Source organism: Callithrix jacchus, chromosome 5 (assembly GCF_049354715.1).
Source record: "Callithrix jacchus isolate 240 chromosome 5, calJac240_pri, whole genome shotgun sequence".
NCBI classification, from domain to species: domain Eukaryota; kingdom Metazoa; phylum Chordata; class Mammalia; order Primates; family Cebidae; genus Callithrix; species Callithrix jacchus.
In genome coordinates, this window is record NC_133506.1 from 159,698,100 (window position 1) to 159,721,631 (window position 23,532).

At 43.3% G+C, this 23,532-nt stretch overlaps 1 pseudogene across 1 annotated transcript; it reads right to left on the reverse strand.

Moving 5' to 3' along the window:
- Window positions 1-981: 981 nt before the first annotated feature.
- LOC100397019 (large ribosomal subunit protein uL13 pseudogene) lies at window positions 982-1,669 on the reverse strand (annotated as a pseudogene). Its single transcript, XR_013536450.1, has one exon. The product of XR_013536450.1 is annotated as a large ribosomal subunit protein uL13 pseudogene (transcript).
- Between the last annotated feature and the right edge of the window lie 21,863 nt (window positions 1,670-23,532).

Sequence of the window (23,532 nt, forward strand, 5' to 3'; positions counted from 1 at the left end):
CTGGAATGCACCTCCCTGGAATTCCTAGCATATGTTGATTCTATGAGTAACCGTCAGACACTGGCTATCACTATCTGTCATCAGATAATATCCTTTTCCTCCCACTAGCCAACTGGATTTTGAACCTGAAATATCCTTAGAAGGATATTTTCATTTCAGTTCATAGTCTGGCTGCAGCCTCAGCCAGGCAGGCAGGCAGGATACAAGGGTCACCACACATTCCTGCTGGCTCTGGGAGGCTGAGCCATGGCCTCTCTCACCCTCAGGGCCTTGCCAGCCAAGATCTACCCATCCCAACAGCATTCTTCTTTCCAAGGGCCTCTCTAACCGGCCAACTTCCTCTTCACCCTATTATTCTGAGGCACGTGGCTCTCCCTTGTTCCTGTGGGGTGGCCTAAGTGGGTGGCTACTTTTTACATGTCACAAAACTGCATTTCATTTTCTACCATCTGGCCTTCTCCAATACACTGGCTATATGATCTGGTTTGCCACTCTCTCCAGTGTGATTTAAGAATTTCTTTCCTGAATGTGCTTTCCAGATACCAGGCTCCAGTGTGGAGCAACAGGGGTAGCCTTCTTGTCAAAACTGTGCAAGAGGTTAACACCACTGAAAGGCAAGTGTCTCTCCACTCCCCAGGGACTCCGTGCCCTTGGAATGGAACAAGGAGGAAAGCTATAATCGGATCCCCTACAGCAGAGACTCAGGGCTGGGGCCCATCTCCCTGGGGTCCTGCGGTGACACTAGACTCATATCTCTTCATTAATTCAATTGTCAAAAATCAAGAGTGTATCCATTACTTCTTTTCAAATATTTTATCCTTTATCTGTACTATTTTATAATTGAATGTTTTGTTACAGATCACTTGTTATTATCTGAGTATTTCTAGGGATTTCCTGTGGAAATGTATGAGAATAATTCTTTCTATGGTGCATTTACACTTTCGTAGGCTGCATTATCAACTATATACTGGACCAGAGACAGCGTCTTTTTTTTTTTTTTTTTTTTTTTTGAGGAATTAAGTCTTTATTGGGCTCAGACCAGGAGTCCATGGGTCTTGAGGACCTCTGTGTATTTGTTAATTTTCTCCTCCACATTCTTCTTGGCTTGTTTCCGTAGCCTCATGAGCTGTCTCTTCTTCCGGTAGTGGATCTTGGCTTTCTCCTTCCTCTTCTCCTCCAGGGTGGCAGTCACTGCCTGGTACTTCCAGCCAACCTCGTGAGCCAGGCGCCCGAGACAGGCAGACTTCCTCGTGGGCTTCAGACGTGCAACCTTGAGGGCCGCAGGAACCAGCATCCGCTTTTTCTGGTCGTAGGGCGGTGGGATGCCATCAAAAACCTTGAGGCGGTCCAAGGCGGCCCGGCCTCGCTTGGTCTTGTGGGGCAGCATGCCTCGCACGGTCCGCCAGAAGATGCGGCTGGGGGCCCGGAAGTGGCAGGGGCCTCGGGAAGGATTGCTGTTCATCTGCATGCGGAGGAAAGCCAGGTACTTCAACTTGTTTCTGTAGAAATTGCCAGAAATGTTGATGCCCTCGCAGCGAACGACCACCACCTTCCGGCCCAGCAGTATCTGCTTAGCCACGATGGCTGCCAGGCGGCCCAGGAGATGGCCTCGACCATCAAGCACCAGGACCTGCACCTGCGCCATCTTCGGGAGCCGCCCGGGAAAAAAAAGCCAGAGACATCTTCTATTTGGACAAGGCATTGACGACAGTTGAATCTTCAGCTTAAAATTTTACATATCTGATGATAGGAAGAATTTGTCACAGAATAGCTTCTGGCCCCTTTCTTTTTTTTCTTTTTTTTTTTAAACACAGAGTTTTGCTCTTGTTACCCAGGCTAGAGTGCAATGGTGTGATCTCAGCTCACCACAACCTCTGCCTCTTGGGTTCAAGCAATTGTCCTGCCTCACCCTCCCAAGTAGCTGGGATTACAGGCACGCGCCACCATGTCCAGCTAATTTTGTATTTTTAGTAGAGATGGAGTTTCTCCATGTTGGTCAGGCTGGTCTCTAACTCCCGACCTCAGGTGATCTGCCCGCCTCGGCCTCCCAAAGTGCTGAGATTACAGGCGTGAGCCACCGCACCCGGCCACCTCCGGTCCCTTTCATTTGAAACGTTGGTCACCTTCTATTACCCACACAGTGCTGGTGCCAGGTCCCACCAGGTCCCCTCGTGCCTGTTCACCTCAGCTCAGTCATGGATCTGGCTGAGTCAGCACAGCTGGCATCAGGAGCATTTCTGTAAAACACTGCTACACAAGAGTGGCTAGGAATAGCTAACTATACACAGACGCGACTGTGAACCTCATAAATGTATCCCTCTAATCCAGCCTAATTGTCTGCTTGACTCCACCTCCCTCAGTCTAATCCCAAAAGTGCCTCGGTCACCAGTTCAAGAAGGGAGTATATCGGAGAGGAAAGTGCACTCTAAAGGGATCGTGGTTTTAACCAATTAATAGTTCACGTATCTTACTTGCATACATTTTACAAAAACGTACGAGCATGTGAACAGTTTCCTGGACCCTCACATGGCTGTGAGGGTGAAGGGGCCTGAGCTGAGGCTTTGATTATCTTCATGGGAATCCACTCTGTCAGTCAGAACAGATGTAGCCAAGGAGCAACTAGCTCCATCGCACAGCTACGGGCTGAACAGGCATCCCCGAATGTTGACTGCTAACGTTCATAAACATCTGTACATGTTTATGACTGAAGACTAGATTCCCACTGTAACTTGTTCCAAGTTCTGTTTTGCCATCCTTTTCTTTCATTCAATGTGATTGCAGCGTTGACCTGTACATAGCAGGCATTTTTAAATATGTGGTATACATTAAGGGGCTTTCCAGGATCACAGAACATATCTCCTACAAAGGAGGATGGGAGAATAGCTTGGATTAAAGGCCAAAATCCGAGCATCCTGAATGCTGACTACTGACATTCATAAATATCTGTCGGTGTCTGTGACTGGAGGCAAGACGCTCCCTCTACCTCGTTCAGGTTCTTTCGCCATCCTTTTCTTTCATTAGACGGTCCCTTCTTGCCTTCCTTTAAACGCTCGTTTGCTGTAGTCTCAACCTCTTTCATTTTTATGTTATTGAAACCTTGAATACCTACACAGTAGGTATTTTTAAATATGTGGTGTATACTAAGGGGCTTTATAAAGACAGGACCACAGAACATATCTATCTCCAAAGGAGGATGTAAGAATAGCGTGGATTAAAGGGCAAAACATGTAGATCAGGTAAAGGAAGGATTAAACAGTCAACTGATGAGCCAACCTACCAAGCCACCGAGAGTCCTAGGAAGCGTTTCCTGCCCTCAGATCAGGTCAGGAGCCAGACTTTGGTGTCTGTGTATTGGTTTCTCCTCTACTGGAATGTACATGTGTTGACAGCAGGACCTGGATTCTTCATCTCAAGTGTCCAGCATGGTACATGTGCCATCAGCTTTATCAAACACATGAATGAATGACCAAACATGGAGAATGGTCCATTTTGTTGACGGTTAGGATTGTTGATGATTAGGAGTCATTGGAAACCTTGGTGAGTGTGATTCTGGCAGAGGTGAGGCAGAGGAAATCAGATCAGAGAAATTCCGGAAGCGTGTTGTTTATGAAGGAAGCGCATTGTGGATGCATGCTACAGGATGTAGGGAGTGAGGGGGACAGGAAGTGCAGTTCTGAACGGGGCCAAACATCTGGGTTTTATTTAATAAAATAAGGTATCCAAAAAGAGGGGGGCTGGGATCCAAGGAAAAGAAGAAGAGAGCTGGGGGGAGGGGTGCAGGAGGCAGAACAGGGAGGTGTCAAGATGAGGGTGACGAAAGGCCTTCCTGAAGCCGGTAACTTAATGGGCTTGTATGGTGCAGGGTCCTGGACCTCGGCCCCGTGTAGGAAATGCTTACCTCATGGGCCACAGCACCAGCACAAGTGAATGAGCTTCCTGGTGCAAAGGAGCAACACCACAGAGAGACATGGGAAGGGAGGCGTCAGAGGCACCAGGTAACGGGAGGGGAAGCAACAGCAGCACCGACAGACCGCGGTGGAGTGAGAATGTGCCAGAACGTTCTGGTGGGTGGCAAGCTGCATTCTGCCTCCGCCAGCTCGTCGACACAACGCCGGTTCTTTTCGTCTTTCCTCTAACCACAAATCATTCATTAATTTTGTTTAGTGCTCTCTGGGATTCCCATTCTCCCATTTCCATTGAAGATTCCCGAACTTAATAGAGCTGTTCAGCGGATTAGAACCAGACCTGAAAGCAGTGAGGGAGGAACACACACACATTTCCTGGTGACTCTGTAGCTTACACGCACCTGGTAGCCCTTCCGCAGGTGGGTGCATATTTTACCTAAGTGAATTACCCTGGAGTTGTGACTTTCTAATTTTTTTCTTAATTAAATGTGTTTCCTCTCCCAATTAGCCAGGTCTATATTGAGTTTTAAGGTAACCCTCCAAGGTGTCAGCATCCCCCCAACCCACTGTCTCACGCAAATTAAGTGTCCACACATTCCACTCATTCAAGTAAAAGAACCAGAAGGAAGGATGTTTATTCCCTCTTTAATTAGCTTTCCCCCCATTTTTTCTCATGCCTTTTTGATTTTTTGACATCAACACAAAGTGAACACAAATCTAGAAAGAGAGAGAGAGAGAACTTCATCTGGAAACAAAAGATAGAACCCTTTCCATTTCATTGGCTGGCAATAAAGACTGAAACTTCATCACCATGTTGCCTGGCAACCCAGGAAATATTGTTGTGATTAAACAAAAACTATCTGGAGTAAATGCACAATGAAACAGCCGAAAAGCAGTTATATCATCCTGCATTCCACTGTTCAGACATGAGCAGCAGAACACCCTGGGACGGTTCACCCCCCACAACACAAAAAACAAATATATCGACGTCGCCAAGAGGCAGCCTAGAGGCCAGGAAATGCCCTGGATTAGGATCAGAAGTCCTGGGCAAGTCTCATAACCTTTGGGGCAGTCAGGGTTTTTTTCATCTGCAGAAAGAACAAGTGGAATTAATAAGCTCTGACATTTCATGTTTCAAAAGAAACAGTAAAAACTGGGAGCATCGTGCCAGTCATCTTTTTGAACGGCAGCATTCATCTTAAGGGCCACGAACAGTGATCCGCAGGCCTGTAGGGTGAAAGTCACCCATCTTGCCTTAAATAAAATCCACAGCGGGATCGGTCGGGTTCCCATAAACTGTTGATGCCCCTGTTATTCCAAGTAACTCTCCTGGCTTAGAAAAGCAGAAGCTCGGTGTTATGAGAAAGGCTCATCTCATTAAGACAAAAATATCTCCTAGAAATTTCTCTAAGGCCATTATAGCAACCTTGGAATCAAAGAGCCCTGGCAAAATTAAAGCAACTTGTTTGTGAAAAATCACAAATGAGTAGACTTTAAAAAAAAAAAGAAATCCAACAAAAGAAGCCGCAGATGAAAAGTAAAAACCGCAGCAACAAAGCTTTGAAGAGTATAGTGTGGTGGCTAAAAACATTAAAATCAAAGACTCTGGGTTCAAATCCTGTCTTTACCACTGACTGGTTGGGCTGCTGTTGAAACTCTGCATCTCAGTTCATCCATCTGTATGTGAGTATAAGAGTAGTACACACCCTTCATATGATGATTGTAGGAACGAAATGAGTTAGTAATGTGCTTAGAAGAGTAGCTGACACGGTCGTTGTTATTTCAGCGTGATGTCATAATTGCTAATACTAGAGCTAGAGTCAGATGGGCCTGGATTCAAAGCCCAGCACCACTGGTTATTAGCAGGTGACCTTTGGGCAAGCCTCTTAGTTTTCCTCTAAGTCCCAGTTTCTTCATCCATAAGATGGGAATAATCATATAATACCTCATAGAGTTGTGAGGATTAAATGAGATAATGCTTGTGACATGTACAGCACAACATGGTGATCACAAATCACCACTGTCCAGGATTCATCAGGAAATCTATCTGCCATTTCTTTATATAGTTCCTCATTGTTTTTTCCATGCCATAAGAAATAGCAATGGGCCAGTCGTGGTGGCTCACGCCTGTAATCTCGGTGTGGAGATCACTTGAGTCCAAAAGTTCAAGAGCAGTCTGGGCAACAAAGCAAAACTCTATCTCTACAAAAAATTTTAAAATTAGCTGGTACTGCACACCTGTGGGCCCAGCTACTTGGGAGGCTGACGTGGGAGAATCACCTGAACCTAGGAGGTCAAGACTGCAGTGAGCCCAGGCCACTACACTGCAGCCTGGGCAACAGAGCAAGACCCTGTCTCAAAAAAACAAAAAACAAAACCCAAACAATAAATGGTTATGATAATAAATGCTGCAGCATGAATAAAACCATGTACATTTTATTACAACATTTTTACATTGAAAACACCCGGGCGCAGTGGCATGTGCCTGTAGTCCCACTACTCGGGAGGCTGAGGTGGGAGGATCGCTTGAGCCCAGGAGTTCTGGGCTGTAGTGCGCTATGCCGATCAGGTGTCCATATTAAGTTCGGCATCAATATGGTGACCTCCCGGGAGCGGGGGACCACCAGGTTGCCTCAGGAGTGGTGAACCGGTCAAGGTCTGAAATGGTGTAGGTCAAAACTCCATGCTGAACAGTAGTGGGATGTCGCCTGTGAATAGCCAAAGCACTCCAGCCTGGGCAACATAGTGAGACCCCATCTCTAAAAACAAAAAAAAGGAAAAAAAAAACATCGGCTGTCACAACATTTCAATGAGGAAAAAATAGCCTTTTCAACAAATGATGCTAGGAAAATTGGATAGCCACATGCAAAAGAATGAAGTTGGACCCTTTCTCACACTTATTCAAAAAATACAACAAAATGAGTCAAAGACCTAAATGTAAAAGCCAAACTATCACACTCTTAGAAGAAACATAGGCATAAGTGATTAGGCAAGAGTGTCTTAGCTATTATGCCAAAAGCATAAATAACAACCACAAAAAATACACAAATTGGACATGATCAAGATTACAACCTTTGCCCTTCAAAGGACACCATCGAGAAGGTTACAAAAACAACAACTTACAGAATGGGAGAAAATATTAGCAAATCATATATCCAGTAAGGGACTTGTATCCAGCATATATAAAGAACTTTTACAACTCATCAATAAAAACACAAATTACCCAGTTAATAAATAGGCAAAGATCTGACTAGACATTTCTCCCAAGGAGATATACAAATGGTTAATAACCACATGAATAGATTCTCAACATCATTAGCTCTTAGGGAAAGGCAAATCAAAGCCACAATGATATCACTTCATACCCACCAGGATAAATATAATACGAAAGACAGAAATAACAAGTGTTGGAGAGAATGTGGAGAAACTGGAATGCTCATTTACACGCTAATGGGAATATGAAAGGATGCAGCCATTTGCTTGGAAGACAGTCTGTCAGTTCCTCAAAAAGTTAAACAGAGTTACCATATGATCTGGCGATTCAACCCCTAGGTATATACCCAAGAGAACTAAAAACATGTCCATACAAATATTGTACACAAATTCTCATAGCAACATTATTCATAATAGTCAAAAGTGTAAACAACTAATGTTTCTACCAACTGATGAATAAATGTATTATATTCAGAAAATAGAATAGTAGTCAACAATGAAAAGGAATGAAGTGCTGATCAGTGCTGCAGTCTGAATAAAACCTTGAGAGAAGCCAGTCACAAAAGACCACACATATTGCATGATTCCACAAAATCATACAATACATCAGGGTAGGCCAATCCAACAGCAGGAGAAAGTAGATCAGTGGTTTCCTAGAGGTGAGGGAGGTACGGGGCGGGTACTGATTACGGGAATTACTGCTGATAGGTACAAGGTTTCCTTCTGGAGTGATGAAAATGTTCTGAGACTGACTGTGGCAATCGCTGCACAACTGTGAATACACTAACAACCACAGAATTGCAGACTTTAAATGAGTGAACTGTGTGGTGTGTGACTTATCTTTTAAAAGCTGTTATACGAAGTAGTGGGATTGCTGGGTCAAATGATATTTCTGGTTCTAGGTTTCTGAGGAATGGCCACACTGTGTTCCACAATGTTTGAACTAATTTACACTCCCACCAACAGTGAAAAAACATTCCTATTTCTCCACAGCCTCACCAGCATCTGTTTCTTGACTTTTTAATAACTGGCATTCTGACTGGTGTGAGATGGTATCTCACTGTGGTTTGATTTGCATTTATCTAATGATCAGTGATGTTGAGCTTTTTTTCATGTTTGTTGACCGCATAAATGTCTTCTTTTGGAAAGTGTCTGTTCATGTCCTTTGCTCACTTTTTAATGGGGTTGTTTGTTTTTTTCTTGTAAATTTGTTTAAGTTTCTTGTAGATTCTGGATATTAGCCCTTTGTCAGATGAATAGATTGCAAAAATTTTCCTCCATTCCATAGGCTGTCTCTTCGCTCTGACGGTAACTTTCTTTTGCTGTGCAGAAGATCTTTAATTAGATCGCATTTGTCCATTTTGCTTTTGTTGCCACTGTTTTTGAAGTTTTCATCACAAAGTCTTTGTCCGTGCCTATGTCCTGAATGGTATGGCCTAGATTTTCTTCTAGGGTTTTTTTTTTTTATAGTTTCGGGTTTTACATTTAAGTCTTTAATCCATCTAAAGTTAATTTTTGCATAAGGTATAAGGAAGGGGTCCAATTTCCATTTTTCTGCAATTGGCTAGCCAGTTTTCCCAGCACCACTTATTAAATAGGGAATCCTTTCCCCATTGCTTTTCATTGTCAGGTCTGCCAAAGATCAGATGGTTGTAGATGCACATTCTACAAATGAGATCTCTATTCTGTTTCATTGGTCCATAAAGGAATATTAATCATCCTATTATAAAGATATGTGCATATATGTGTGTTCACCGCAGCACTATTCACAATAGCAAAGGCATGGATTCCACCCAAATGCCCATCAATGGTAGACTGGATAAGGAAAATGTGGCACATATACACCATAGAATACTAGGCAGCCATAAAAAGGAATGAGATCATGTCCTTTTCAGGGATATGTATGGAGCTGGGAGCCATTATCTTCAGCAAACCTATACAGGAAGAGAAAACTAAACACCATATGTTCTCACTTATAAGTGGGAGTTGAACAATGAGAACACGTAGACACACGGAGGAAAACACCACACACTGGGGCCTGTCCTGGGCAGGGGGAAGGAGAGCACCAAGAAGGTAGCTAATGGATGCTGGTCTTAATGCTAAGGTAATGGGTTGGTAGGTGCAGTAAACCACCATGGCACACATTTACCTATGTAACAGATGTGCACATCCTTCACATGTATCCAGGAACTTAAAATTAAGTTAAAAATTTTTTAAAGACAAAAAAATTTAAAAACTGTTATGAAAAGTTAACAACGAACATAATCAGAAGCCTCCTCAGCTTGGAGGACCAATTCTGTAGACCTTCAGATGGGCTCAGGCTCATCTCCCAGTAGAAGCAGTAGGGGCTGACGATGGAACTGTCTGGAAGGCCCCCGAGATGGAGAGAACCTGGGAGAGATTCCAGACCAACTGCTGAATATGCGCGAGTTCCCTGCACCCTTTCCCTTCTTCAGTTTCATGGGCAAAAGGTTGTTCAGTTTCACGGATAAATGAAGTTTGGAGATGCCGATAAACTGAGCATCCAGCCCTCTTCCCCAGTAAAACAGAACTGGTCACACCACACGTGGATGTCCATCTTCCTTGCTCAAGCTCAATCCCATGAATCCCGTCTACCTGTAAGAATCGACAGGAGAGCGCCATGAGGTAGACTGCGCTTTGGAGGATGGCATCCCAAGGGAGTTGAAGGTGAGGAAACCAGCAGTGAGCCGCTGGTCAGCATTGTGCAAACTGCGAAGATCTCTGCTGGGGGATTTGTAGCTTACCTCAAAACAGAGTCCCAAGGCGTTGTGTTTTTAGGTGAAAAACATTTTCTACACATAGTATTACTGCAGATTCCTCCTAAGAACCGACCAGCTAAAATTGTGTGTGTGTGAGATTGTGGAAAAAGAGCTCAATATTAGAGCAGAAAAGATAAGAGACTCAAGGAAAATTTTTAAAAATCTTTCCCTCTTTCTATTATCCTTTCTTTCTTGTGTTTCATGTCTTTCTTCCTTTGCCTGTCTCCCTTTTCTGGCCTGCAATCACCTTGCTCTCTCCTCTCCGGTCACAAGCTGTTTCAGTAAGCGGCTCGTGAGCATCGTAGAAAATGCGTGTCTCTCTGTCTTTGTATGCTGATACCTACCATGGCACCTATATGAAATGGGAGCTCAGGCCAGGCACAGTGGCTCACGCCTGTAATCTTTGGGAGGATCACCTGAGGTCGGGAGTTCGAGAACAGCCTCACCAACATGGAGAAACCCCATCTCTAGCAAAAATAGAAATTTAGCCAGGCATGGTGGTGTGTGCCTGTAATTCCAGCTACCCGGGAGGCTGAGGCAGGAGAATTGCTTGAACCTGGGAGGTAGAGGTTGCAGTGAACCAAGATTGTGCCATTGCACTCCAGCCTGGGCAACAAGAGCTAAACTCCATCTCAAAAAAAAAGAAAAGAAAAGGGAGCTCAAAAATAATTACTGTTATTTGAATTAAATGCTACTGAACAGCGGTCATCAGTTACAGAGTTTGAGCCCAATTTCTGCGGGTTGGTACCATTTCCTTGGGTTTTGAAGCAGAAGTCCTCTGAGGGATGTACCTTAGACTCTGTCCCTTATGTCTGACTGGTTATCTTCGAAGCTGCTACTTGTTCATATATGTATTCCTATTCTTTCCAAGTCTATTCCTGGGAAAACACATCAAAGCATTTCATTGTTCTAAGTCAGAGACGGGGTCAGACTGTATTTTCTGAAGATGGCCACATGTTTGTGGATCCATTCTTACCATGTGAAAAACGCCTACACATAGTATTACTCAGATTCCTCCTAAGAACCGACTAGTTAAAATTCTGTGTGTGTGAGATTGACATCAAGAAATGGGGTCTATGTTCCCTCCCTCCGGATATGAGTGGACCTTTGTAACTCCTCTACCAATAAAGTATGGCCACGTGATCTCTGAGGTTAGGACATCAAAGGTAATGCAGCTTCCATCTGGATCTCCCTCTCTTGGGACATATGAACTGGTATTCATGAGCCAGCATGTAAGACATTTGGCCCTCAAAGCTACTATAATGGAAAGATGGAAAGACAATATGGAGACAGCACATAGAATGCGGAGGAGCCCAGCTGTTCCAGCTGTTCCAGCCCTCACCTGTTCCACAATCTTCCCAGCCCAGCCACCAGACTTGAGGGAGTGAGGCTTCAGATGAGTCCAACTTCAGCCCTCAAGCCAGCCTATTCAATACTAAGTGGGGCAGCAACAAGCTATCCCCGCCCAGACTGAAGATTTGTGAGCAAAATAAATGTTTTTAAGCCACCAGGTTTTGGAGTGAATATTACAGAGCCATGTGACTGGAAGAGTGTCCGCCCCTAGACCAGGAGAAAGGAAGCTATTCTCTGCGGTAGAAATCTTCGCTCCTCCGTCACACGTTAACAAGTCCTAATCCGTAAGTCATCATCGTCTGACAGACCCTCCTGCCACAGAGTGTGTTATGACCCTCCTGCCCCACGTCACTCTCAGGCAGCAGCTGCCCTGCAGGGCAGGGCTAAAACAGAGAGAAGGGGCGTAAGCCGGTGCCTCTCAAATACATCGCAGATGTCATCCACGGGAGGTGACATCCCCCTCCCTATGTTTTAGGGATACAAACATATATATGGTAAAATTATGAGAAAAAAGACAAGAGAATGATCCATAAGAAATTCCGTGTAGGACAGGGATGAGGCCAGGCACACACATAGTGATCGTTAGGTTCAAAGGCGCTCATCGAACTCTTATGCTTCCTAACTTACATATACGTTACCTATATTCCTTCGTGTGTATAAAATATTGCAGAGCAAAAAAAAAAAAAGACTATAAATAAATGTTAGGTTAATAAATGTGTCTAACTTAAACACAGAAACAAGAACCACTTGGCCCCACCCAGTGAGCTGCCCTGCCCTCACTACATAGTCTGTCTCGGGCTGACTTCTCCACTCCTGCCCCATTCACGTGGCTCTATTCAATTTCCAGACCTGGACCCTCTTGCTATGGCCTAACTGGTTTCCTGTCCCCATTTCTTCCTCCCATGATATGCTCTGCTGTCCAGTTACCCTTTTCTTTTTTTCTTTTTGAGACAGGGTCTTACTCTATCACTCACGCTGAAGTGCAGTGGTGCTATTATGGCTCACTGCAGCCCTGACCTCATGAGCTCAAGGATCCTCCCACCTCAGCCTCCCATGGAGCCGGGACCACAGGTGTGCACCACCACACCCAGCCAGATTTTTTTTTTTTTTTGAGACGGAATTTTGCTCTTGTTACCCAGGCTGGAGTGCAATGGTGCGATCTCAGCTCACCGCAACCTCCGCCTCCTGGGTTCAGGCAATTCTCTTGCCTCAGCCTCCTGAGTAGCTGGGATTACAGGCACGTGCCACCATGCCCAGCCAATTTTTTGTATTTTTAGTAGAGATGGGGTTTCACCATGTTGACCAGGATGGTCTCGATCTCTTGACCTCGTGATCCACCCGCCTCGGCCTCCCAAAGTGCTGGGATTACAGGCTTGAGCCACCGCGCCTGGCCCCAGCCAGATTTTTAAAAATAATTTCATAGAGACAGAGGTTTCATTTTGTTGCCTAGGCTAGACTCCAACTCCTAGGCTCAAGGGATCCTCCCACCTCCATCTGCCAAAGTGCTGAGATTACAGGCGTGAGCCACCACCTCCATCTGCCAAAGTGCTGAGATTACAGGCGTGAGCCACCACACCCCACCCAGTTAGCCTTCTTAAGGCATCACTCTAATCCTGCCTTTCACAGCTTAGTCTCTTTCAGAACCCCTGGTGACCCCCGCATTAAAATCCAGAGCCCCGGCTGAGCACAGTGGCTCATGCCTGTAATCCCAGCACTTTGGGAGGCCAAGGCAAGCAGGTCACTTGAGGCTAGGAATTTGAGACCAGCCTGGCCAACATGGCAGAAACCTCGTCTCTATTAAAAATACGAAAAATTAGTTGGGTGTGGTGGTGCGTGCCTATAGTCCCAGCTACTTGGAAGGCTGAGGCAAGAGAACTGCTTGAACCCAAGAGGCAGTGAGCCAGTATCATGGCACTGTACTCCAGCCTGGGAGACTGAGTGAGACTCTTTCTCAAAAAAAAAAAAAAAAAAAAAAAAAATCTAGAGCTTTACTTCCTTAGCCTGGTAGTCAAAGGCCCCGCCATCCAGATGTTTCCTCTTCATGATGCTCCAGCCAAGCCATGCCATTTCCCATTCATGTCTCCTGATTTAGGGAGAGGTTTAGACACCTTGATTTCAGACTTCTGGCCTCCGGAGCTGTGAGAGAATGCATTGCTGTTGTTTTAAGCCACCCAGTTTGTTGTACTTTGTTACAGCAGCCCAGGAAACTAACATAATGTCTAAAAATCTGAAATACTGGCTTCTCTGGCACAACTAAACCCTTGGGAGAGGCATACTGCGAGAAGGCTCTTGGTGCCCCAGAAGAGACCCACACCACCTGTTCTACCTATCCCAACCAGGCAGGGTGGCAGGTGAGGGGAAGGAGCAAGACTGAGAGGTGAATGGACCTTCAGCCATCACCGTCGACAACTTGTAAAAATGTGGAGACCAATGAACACCCACTAACCTCTTTTTGCACTGGGCTTGTTCAGCTGCCTGCTGAGTAGGCTGAGAACAAAGTCAGGTGCAGTCATGAATACATGAGCCAGGGCAGTGGTTACTAACATTTTGGTGTCATTGATCCTCAAAGCACATAGTGTAACCTGGGGATTTCCTTCCCAGAAACACAGGCATTAACTCACTGAAATCTGCATACAGTTTCAGGAGTTTCACACCCCCCTGAAGCCTCTCCATAGAGGTAAGAATCTTTGATCTTCTAATCAAACTATGATGTGTCCAAATGTAAACCTACAGAAGAGTTCCACTTCTAACAAGTCAAATCCCGGCACTCCCCTTTCACTAAGAAATTTACTTAAACTTCTCAGCCTTGGTTGTCTTGTCTAAAAGATGAGAAATGGTGATACTACTTCCCAGAGTTACTGTCAGGATTAAATCAAGTGATGTCAGACTCCTGAAGCGCCCTAGACTTCCCCTCCCAACCCTGAGTTGCCTTGTAGTCATTCAACTTAAGCAGTTGCTCAGTAGCCATCACCCAGTAAATCGTAAGCTTCAGGAAAGCCTGATTCACAACAGTATTCCCTGGGCTCTGACCGTCTTGTTCAGCACAGTGCCCCGTGCATGGCATATGCTCAGTAAATGGTGCCTCTTATGAATATCCAGCTCAAACTGGTAATGACAAGGAAGCATTGCTAGACAACGAAAGGGTGTCTGCTAAAACGTCTGCCTTCAGAAACCTCTCGCGGACTCCTTGGAAGAACAAGTGTGGTCTTCTTTCTTGGTTGCTATCCCCAAACAGAGAAGTGAGGGATTGTTGCAAGACTCAAAGTCCATCACTCCCACAGAGCACCAGGAAATGACCCTCTTCCCTCAGATTCCTCCACCCCAGTTCTGATCCACACAGAGGCTTCTGAGACTCAGCCCAATCTGTGAGTCTAAATGGACAAGACAGCAGCTGCTGAGTGGGAGGCAGCACCATCTCTGGCGAGAGGCCCCAGCCCTTTCCCAAGAAGGTGTTACTTTTGATTTCCTTCAAGTGTGATCAAAGTGGGTGAAGGGTGGCTGCTGGAAGTCGAGGCAAGGTGTGGGCTGGCTGAGTCAGGGCTGGCCATGTTCCCCTTGGGAAATTCCCATAGGGAGGGAGCAGGTGGCAGTTGTCAACTGGGAAATTAACCAGGTGTGACTTTAAGATCAATGGGCAGATTGCAACCTGCCCGTGGAAGAACCTGGGTCTAATTAAGGGATGGAAGTCTGGGTGGAAGTGAGATCCTATGATTGGAATGAAGTCCTTCACCCTGGCCTTCTCTGTCTCCAAGTGATACTGTTGCCACCTCTCTAGTTCACAGGCATGTTATTAGAATAAACCAAGTGAAATGATAAATGTATACATTTTAAAACTGAAAAAGTGCTATGGAGAAGGTTAATATAATAGTATATAAAAGAATTAAGCAGATTTTCATATTGTTACTTCAAAGGTTTAATTAAAATGTTATTGAAAAGTATTCACGCAATGTATTATTATTAATTTGCGTCCTCTTAGCACCAGGGAGCTATTTCCTCATTTTAGGGGATGGAGCCCAGGCCAAGGAATCAGGATCTGTAGGTGACTAATTTGATTAGCCATGTTTGCTCCAGAGCAGCAAATCACAAAGCAACAAAAAAATCCCAGAGCTGCCAACAATGAAAAGATTACTTAGACACATTTTAAGCTTCCTCTCAAATTCTCATCCTAACTTTAAAAGACAGACTAGTAAATAAACTTGCATACAAGTATTAAAAGGTAGAAAGATCAGGGTGACATGAGACCCCATGAATGAAATCTAGAGACAGGGACTTGTTCCTCCCAGACCAAGATAAACTCCAGGGAAAACTTCTCCTACAACCTGGAGACCACGCAGGACTATTTCCCAGGAGAGGAGAACAGACAGCTTTTTATCAATAATGACTACCGTTGTACTGGACATCAACTATGCATTAGATACCTTCTCTGCGTTACTTCTAACCCTCAAACAAATCGCAGTTTATAAATGAGATTGAGCAAGCACGCGTGATGTGTAAGATCACAGAGCCTAAAGGAAGGTGGGCTCAGGGTTTGAACCGAGGTCTACCTGTTCTGTCAGCTCACTCTTCTCAGCCTTGCTGTGGTTATTCACCATGAGACCCGGAGGAGGTGGCGCTGCCCGCGTTGGAGGATGGGTGTGATCCAGGAGGTCCAGCCAGGCATTTTTGCAGGCTGGGCTGTGCCTCTTCCCTAATCTGGGACAGTTATACTGCCAGAAGTCCAATATTAAACTAGACAACCCATTTTCTTAGCTTCCATCCAGTAAAATAAAAATTTTAAAACCAGACATGAAAAAATGTGGTTTGTTTTTACTTTTTATTATGGAAATTTTCAAATACACACCAAAGTTAAGAGAGTGGTAAAAGTTACCCCCTCGCCATGAGCCACCTTCAACTGCCACCGACATTTTACCATTCTCATTTCATCTCTTCCCCTGTTTTCTGGAATCTTTTAAGTAATCCCAGACCTCAAATCATTCCACCTGTAAATATTTCAGTACTGATCCTAATACATAATGACTTACATTTAACATGACCATGAGTCACGATCACTCTTAAGAAAAGTAATAATTTCTTAATGCGTTTTATTTTCCCTCAATTGTCTCCAAAATGTCTTCTTATAGTTGGTTTGAATCTGGTCCACATATTACAAAATCTGTTTTAGTCCTATGCAATTTCTTTTCCGTAAAAAATATTTTGTAAATAAGGAAACATGATTGCTGGGTGGTCTGAGATTTCTTTCACAATGAATTTAGGAAGACAGAACCACCCAAGCAAATCAAACTACATTATCCAAGCAGTGTACTTCGTGTTAGTTGAAATTATTTCAGCACTAAGAATTGATTCCTGGCCAGGCGTGGTGGCTCATGCCTGTAATCCCAGCACTTTGGGAGGCCAAGGTGGGTGGATCACCTGAGGTCAGGAGTTCAAAACCACCCTGACCAACAAGGTGAAACCCCATCTCTTAAAAAAATATATATATATAAACACATATGTGTATATATATACATATGTGTGTGTGTGTGTGTGTGTGTGTGTGTGTGTGTGTGAATTCCTATTCTTGCTGTAGGCACAGGGTGGATTTTCCTTGTAATGAGCAATATGTGCACTGAGGGCAACAGAAGGTGCAGGGAAGGGACGTGAAGGGAACTTGGTGTTCACCTTAACAGTCCATGCAGTTGTTCTCAAGTAAAAGAAGCATTTCTAAAAAAATAAAAACAGTATATGCAGCAGCAACGATAATGGCAATCAGTTGAAATATGTAAATTTTTTAAAAATTAACAATAAGTTTAATACTCTCTCTCCTTTAGAAAATAAGGCATACGTGGCCGGGCGCAGTGGCTCACACCTATAATCTCAGCACTTTGGGAGGCCGAGGTGGGTGGATCACAAGGTCAAGAGTTCGAGACCATCCTGGTCAACATGGTGAAACCCCGTCTCTACTAAAACTACAAAAATTAGCTGGGCCTGGTGGTGCGCGCCTGTAGTCCCAGCTACTCAGGAGGCTGAGGCAAGAGAATTGCTTGAACCCAGGAGGCGGAGGTTGCAGTGAGCAGAGATCGTGCCATTGCACTCCAGCCTGGGTAACGAGTGAAACTCCGTCTAAAAAAAAAAAAATAAGGCATACATGTTGACGTCGTTTTTGTGTTTTGTAATTAACACATGAGCAGATGACTCAAGGATGATCAACATTTGCACACTCCCAGGCCTCAGTTTCTTTAGCTTTGAAATGGTGGCGTCTGGTGTCGAGGTGTTGGTGATGATCCTTAAAGGGCTCGTCCAGTTAATCATCAGTAGTGAATACCATGGTCAGCCACCCAGACACCCCTTCAAGACTGAGACACTCATTTCCCAGCTTGCCTGGAGTCTTGGCAGCTGATGGCTCACAGTTAAGTTCCTCCCCAAGAATGACTCTTGGCTCAAGCACGTTCCTTTTCCAGGGGCCACCCACAACCGTCGACAAGTGGCGGCAGAATGTGTTAAGGCCAGGCCTCATGCTTCAGTTGAGAAAACTGTAAAAGGCCATCTCTCTAGGATGGCCTCAGAGACCAGTCATTCAACTATTTCAGAGTCCAGTCCTGCCCTCTCCCCACTACTGCTTTCCTTACTTCTTACAGGTAATGTTCAAAAGAGCACGCCCAAAAAAACTTGTCACACACAAATCTGAGTTTCAGAGTCTGTTTCCTGGGAACCGACCTACAATAGCGTCTATAATTCCGTGATCTGCTTCGACAGGTCATCAGCCAAGACCCCACTACATTTATCTGATGCCCACACCTGAACATTTACGGCTCAAGTGCAGCGGGCTGGCAGCCAGAAAGAAAATGGCTTCCTTCGGAATACAAGAGTTCTGAGGCGCAGAGAGAACAAAGCAGAGAGAACCACACCCAGGCCAAATTGGTAGCCCAAATTCCTCCAGGGTCAGATCATTTTCATAATCCTGCACAGCTGAAACTGCCATCACAGTTGTGAACCCAGAAAAAAAGTGTTAGCAAAACTACCTAGAAATGATAAAAGCAACAATATTTCCATGTAATTAACACAGCAGCCAGAGCAAGCCTTTTAAAATTAAAGCCAGGTCATGTCACCCCCAAACTCAAAATCCTCTAATGGAAAGTCATCCTTCTCATCTCACTCATAATATAATCCCAGATTTCTACCTCAGACTCCAAAACCCAGTGTGCTGCTGCTTACCTCTTTAACCTCACATCCTACCATCCTTTCCCTTATTCAGTCTGCTACAACCAACACTGGTCTTCTCGCTGTTTCCAGAATCTTTCAAGCCCACTGCTGCTTCAAGGTTTTTGCCCTTGAAGGTTCTTGTGCCTGGATTTCCCTCCCCCCAGTGGCTACATGGTTCCACCTGCATTTCCTTCAGGTCTATTATCATACGTCATCTTATCGAGGATGACTTCCTGCCATTGCCATAGACGAGACTTCAGAATAGGGTGCTTGCTCCTAGGTTCACAAAGTCTTTCGAAGGAATACCTGGGCACTTAGGTAGTTTAAGGGAAATAATTTTCAGAGCCTCAAACTCTACCTGCATTCATTTCTAAATTTGAGTGTCACTAGGGTCAAGTATCTTACAAGCTCCCATTTCTCACTTCCCCCTTAATAAGAGATTCTTTTCCCACTTTACAAAAGAAATATTTACCTGACCCTCATTTCAAATCTTACAATGATGCATCCTCTATGCAAAATCTCCAGAGTGACAGGCAAAGGCTTATTTGAATGTTGAGGTTTTTGAGAATGTGCAATGACTCTGATGAGTAATAAAATATCTTTTTGCAATTCAAGTAGTTTCTAACTCATTACTTTCAACAAAATGAAAGGAGTCTCTAATAGAGTTATTCACTATAGATACCTAAAAATAATTCTGATGAAAGATCACCAAGTGATTTCTGGCATTTAACTTGGAAGGAATTCAGCGAGGGAGGTAACACTGCTCTAACAGAAACTCTCCGTGCTTATCTACTCAGGGTTGCAGACAAGACTTCTTCAGCATCTACATCCATAGAAATCAAAATGGTAACTGATGAAGCAGTAAGTCCTACTCGTGCACAGGCATTTGAACTAATTACGTTTGAAAAGGGAGACCTAGACTATTTCATAACATAACAAAATTGTGCTTTTTATGTTATAAGAAATTACTAAGGTTTTTAAGCATAAAAATAAGTTATATTAAGATAAAATTCTGGGGGAGGAGTGAAATGGAAATACAAGTTCAGGGAGAATATGGGATGAGGTTGAATGTTCTCACTACTAAAAATGGTAAGTATGTGAGCTAATGCATATGTTAATTAGCTCAACATGTATACATGTTTCAAAACATCATGTTGTACATGATCAATACATAGAATTTTGTCAATTTAAAAGCAAAATGAGAGAAAGAAAACCTGGATGATGTAATATTTCCAATAAAAATGATCTTGTTTATGAGCTTTTAAATAGATAGATGGTGGTATATATCAAATTAACATGCATTTAGATGGATTTCAGAAAAGACATAATCATTTAATTTTTCAGCAAAAGCAATACATTTTACAATATGCAAGAAGTTAATTCTTTACAACTACTTATGATAAAATGTAGAAGTCCATTTAAAAATGGTAAGAATTGTCACTATTGACCCCACAGAAATTAAAATAATAATAAAGGAATGTTATGAAAAGCTTTATGCCCACAAATTTGATAACTTAGATGAAATGTACCAATTCCTTAAAGTCACAAACTATCATAATTCACAAAAGAGAAATAGATCATCTGAGTAGGCTTATAGCTATAAGAGAAATTTAATATTGATTTGCAGTAGCTTTGAAATTTAAATTTAAAAAAAAGAAAAAAAAGAGAAATTGAATAAATAATTAATAACCTTCTTCAAAGAAAGCACTAGGCCCAGATGGTGAATTCTACCAAACATTCCAGGAAGAAATGATATTAATTCTCCACAAGCTCTTCCAGAAAAACTGAAGCATTCTATGAAGTCAAAATTACCTTAAGAAAGAATAAGTTCTAATGTTCTCTAACACTGTAGGATGACCACAGTTAACACTAATAAATCGTTTCAAATATCTAGAAGGAGGATATTGAATGTTTCCAACACAGGGAAATGATGTTTGAGATCATGGAATGCTAATGACCCTGATCTGATCATTATATATTATATGTATTTCAACATCACTATGTAGCCCATAAATATATATAATTATTATTGTCGATTTAAAAATGTTTAATGATTGGCTGGGCACAGTGGCTCATGCCTGTAATCACAGCACTTTAAGAGGCCTAGGCGGGTGGATCAGGAGGTCAGGAGTTTGAGACCAGCCTGACCAACATGGTGAAACCCCGTCTCTACTAAAAATACAAAAATTAGCCAGGCATGGTGGCGCGCACTTGTAATCCCAGCCACTCAAGAGGCTGAGGCAGGAGAATCGCTTGAACTCAGGAGGTGAAGACTGCAGTGAGCCAAGATGGTGCCACTGCACTCCAGCCTGGGCAACAGAGTAAGACTCCATCTCAAAAAGAGAAAAAGTTTAATGAAAAAAACGATATTACCAGAAAGGAAAACTACCGACCAATATCTCCCACGAACACGAATGCAAAAAATCCTCAATATAACGTTAGTAAATTGAATGTAACAATGTATTTAAAAAATTATAAACCATGGCCAAGCGGGACTTCTTCCTCCAGATACGCCAAGCTGCTTCCGCATTCAAAACTCAATCAGTGTAATGCACCACAGCAACAACTAAAGAGAAAAATCATAAGATTTTATTAATTGATGGAGAAAAGTAGTTTGACAAAACCCAGTACCCATTTATGATTTTTTTTTTTTTTTTTGAGACGGAGTTTTGCTCTTGTTACCCAGGCTGGAGTGCAATGGCGCGATCTCGGCTCACCGCAACCTCCGCCTCCTGGGTTCAAGCAATTCTCCTGCCTCAGCCTCCCGAGTAGCTGGGATTACAGGTACATGCCACCATGCCCAGCTAATTTTTTGTATTTTTAGTAGAGACGGGGTTTCATCATGTTGACCAGGATGGTCTCGATCTCTTGACCTCGTGATCCACCTGCATCGGCCTCCTAAAGTGCTGGGATTACAGGCTTGAGCAACCGCGCCGGGCCTCATTTATGATTTTTTAAACTCTCAGCAAAGTAGGAATAGAGAGAAATGGCCTCAACTTTTTTGTTGTTGTTGTTGTTGTTGTTTTAACTTTAGGTTTTGGGGTACATGTGCAGGTCATGCAGGGTTGTTACATAGGTGCATACAATATCCAGCATTTCTCCCCATGTTATCCCTCCCCACCCTTCCCACCCCCTGCTGTCCCTCCCCTAGCCCTCCCCACCTGTCCCCAGTGTGTGATGCTCCTCTCAGTGAGTCCACGTGTGCTCATTGTTCAACGCCCGCCTATGAGTGAGAACATGTGTTGTTTGGTTTTCTCTTCTTGTGTCAGTTTGCTGAGAATGATGGTTTCCAGATTCATCCAAGTACCTACAAAGGACACAAACTCATCGTTTTTTATGGCTGCATAGTATTCCATGGTGTATATGTGCCATATTTTCTTTGTCCAGTCTATCATTGATGGGCATTTTGCTCGATTTCAGGTCTTTGCTATTGTAAACAGTGCTGCAATGAACACACGTGTGCATGTGTCTTTATAGTAGAACAATTTATAGTCCTTTGGGTATATACCCAGTAATGGGATTGCTGGGTCAAATGGAATTTCTATTTCTAGATCCTTGAGGAATCGCCACACTGTCTTCCACAATGGTTGAACTAATTTATATTCCCACCAACTGTGTAAGAGTGTTCCTATTTCTCCACATCCTCTTCAGCATGTGTCTCCAGATTTTTTAATGATCGCCATTCTAACTGGCGTGAGATGGTATCTCAATGAGGTTTTGATTTGCATTTCTCTAATGACCAGCAACAATGAGCATTTTTTCATATGTTTGTTGGCCTCATATGTCTTCTTTTAAAAAGTGTCTGTTCATATCCTTCTCCCACTTTTAAATGGGGTTGTTTGTATTTTCTTGTATATCTGTTTTAGTTCTTTGTAGATTCTGGATATTAGCCCTTTGTCAGATGGATAAACTGCAAAAATTTTTTCCCATTCTGTTGGTTGCCGGTTCGCTCTGATGATGATAGACCTCAACTTGATTTAAAAAATCTACAAAATCCTGTAGCTATTATATTTAATGATGAAAAACTAGACACTTTCCTCTAAGTTCCTTGGGAACAAGGTAAGGATGTCCTTTCTCATCACTCGTAATCAGCATTGTACTAGAAGCCTTAGCTAGTGCAGTAAGGCAGGGAAAGGAAAGGTATACAGAATACGAGGGAAGAAACAAAACTGTCTTTGTTCACAGATGATCTAACTGTCTATGTAGGAAATCCCAAAGAACCACTAAAAATCTCTTAGGACTAACAAGCTAAGATAGCAAGTTTGCAGACTTACTATAGAAAAGTCTATTGTTTTCCTATATCAACAATTTAATTAGATGTAGACATAATGATTCCAAAGTTTATATGGAAAGGCAAAGGCGTGCTTTGGTGCAGTGGCTCATGCCTGTAATCCCACCACTTCGGGAGGCTGAGGCAGGTGGATCACTTGAGCTCAGGCACTTAAGACCAGCTTAGGCAATACACTTAAAACTCTTCTCTATCAAAAATTTTTAAAAAGTAGCCAGGTGTGATGGCATGCACCTGTAGTCACAGCTACTCGGGAGGCTGAGGTAGGAGGATTGCTTAAGCCCAGGAGGCAGAGGTTGCAGTGAGCCGAGATCATGCCACTGCACTCCAACCTGGGCAACAGAGTGAGACCCTGTCTCAAAATAAAATACATAAAAGAAAGGCAAAAACCTAGAAGGAAGACTAATTGGGAAAACACAACCTGATTTCAACATTACTTTAAAGCTAACATAATGAAAACATGGCATTGGCAAAAGCACAGAAATGTGTTAATGGAACAGAATAGAGAGCCCCGAAATAGATTAACACAGACATAATCAACTGATCTTTGACAAAGGAGCAAAGTAGTTCAGTAAAAAAGGACAGTCTTTTCGCCAAGTGGTGCTGGAAAAATGAACATCCATATGCGGAAACATGGACCTAGATCTAATACTTTTCATGAAAATTAACTCAAAATAAATTAGAGGCCTACATCTAAAATGAAACTGAAAACATTCTAGAGAAAACCTAGAAATAGTCTAGGTGAGCTTGATTTTGGCAATCAGTTTTTAGATACAACCCTAAAAGCATGAGCCATGGGGAAAAAATAATAAAC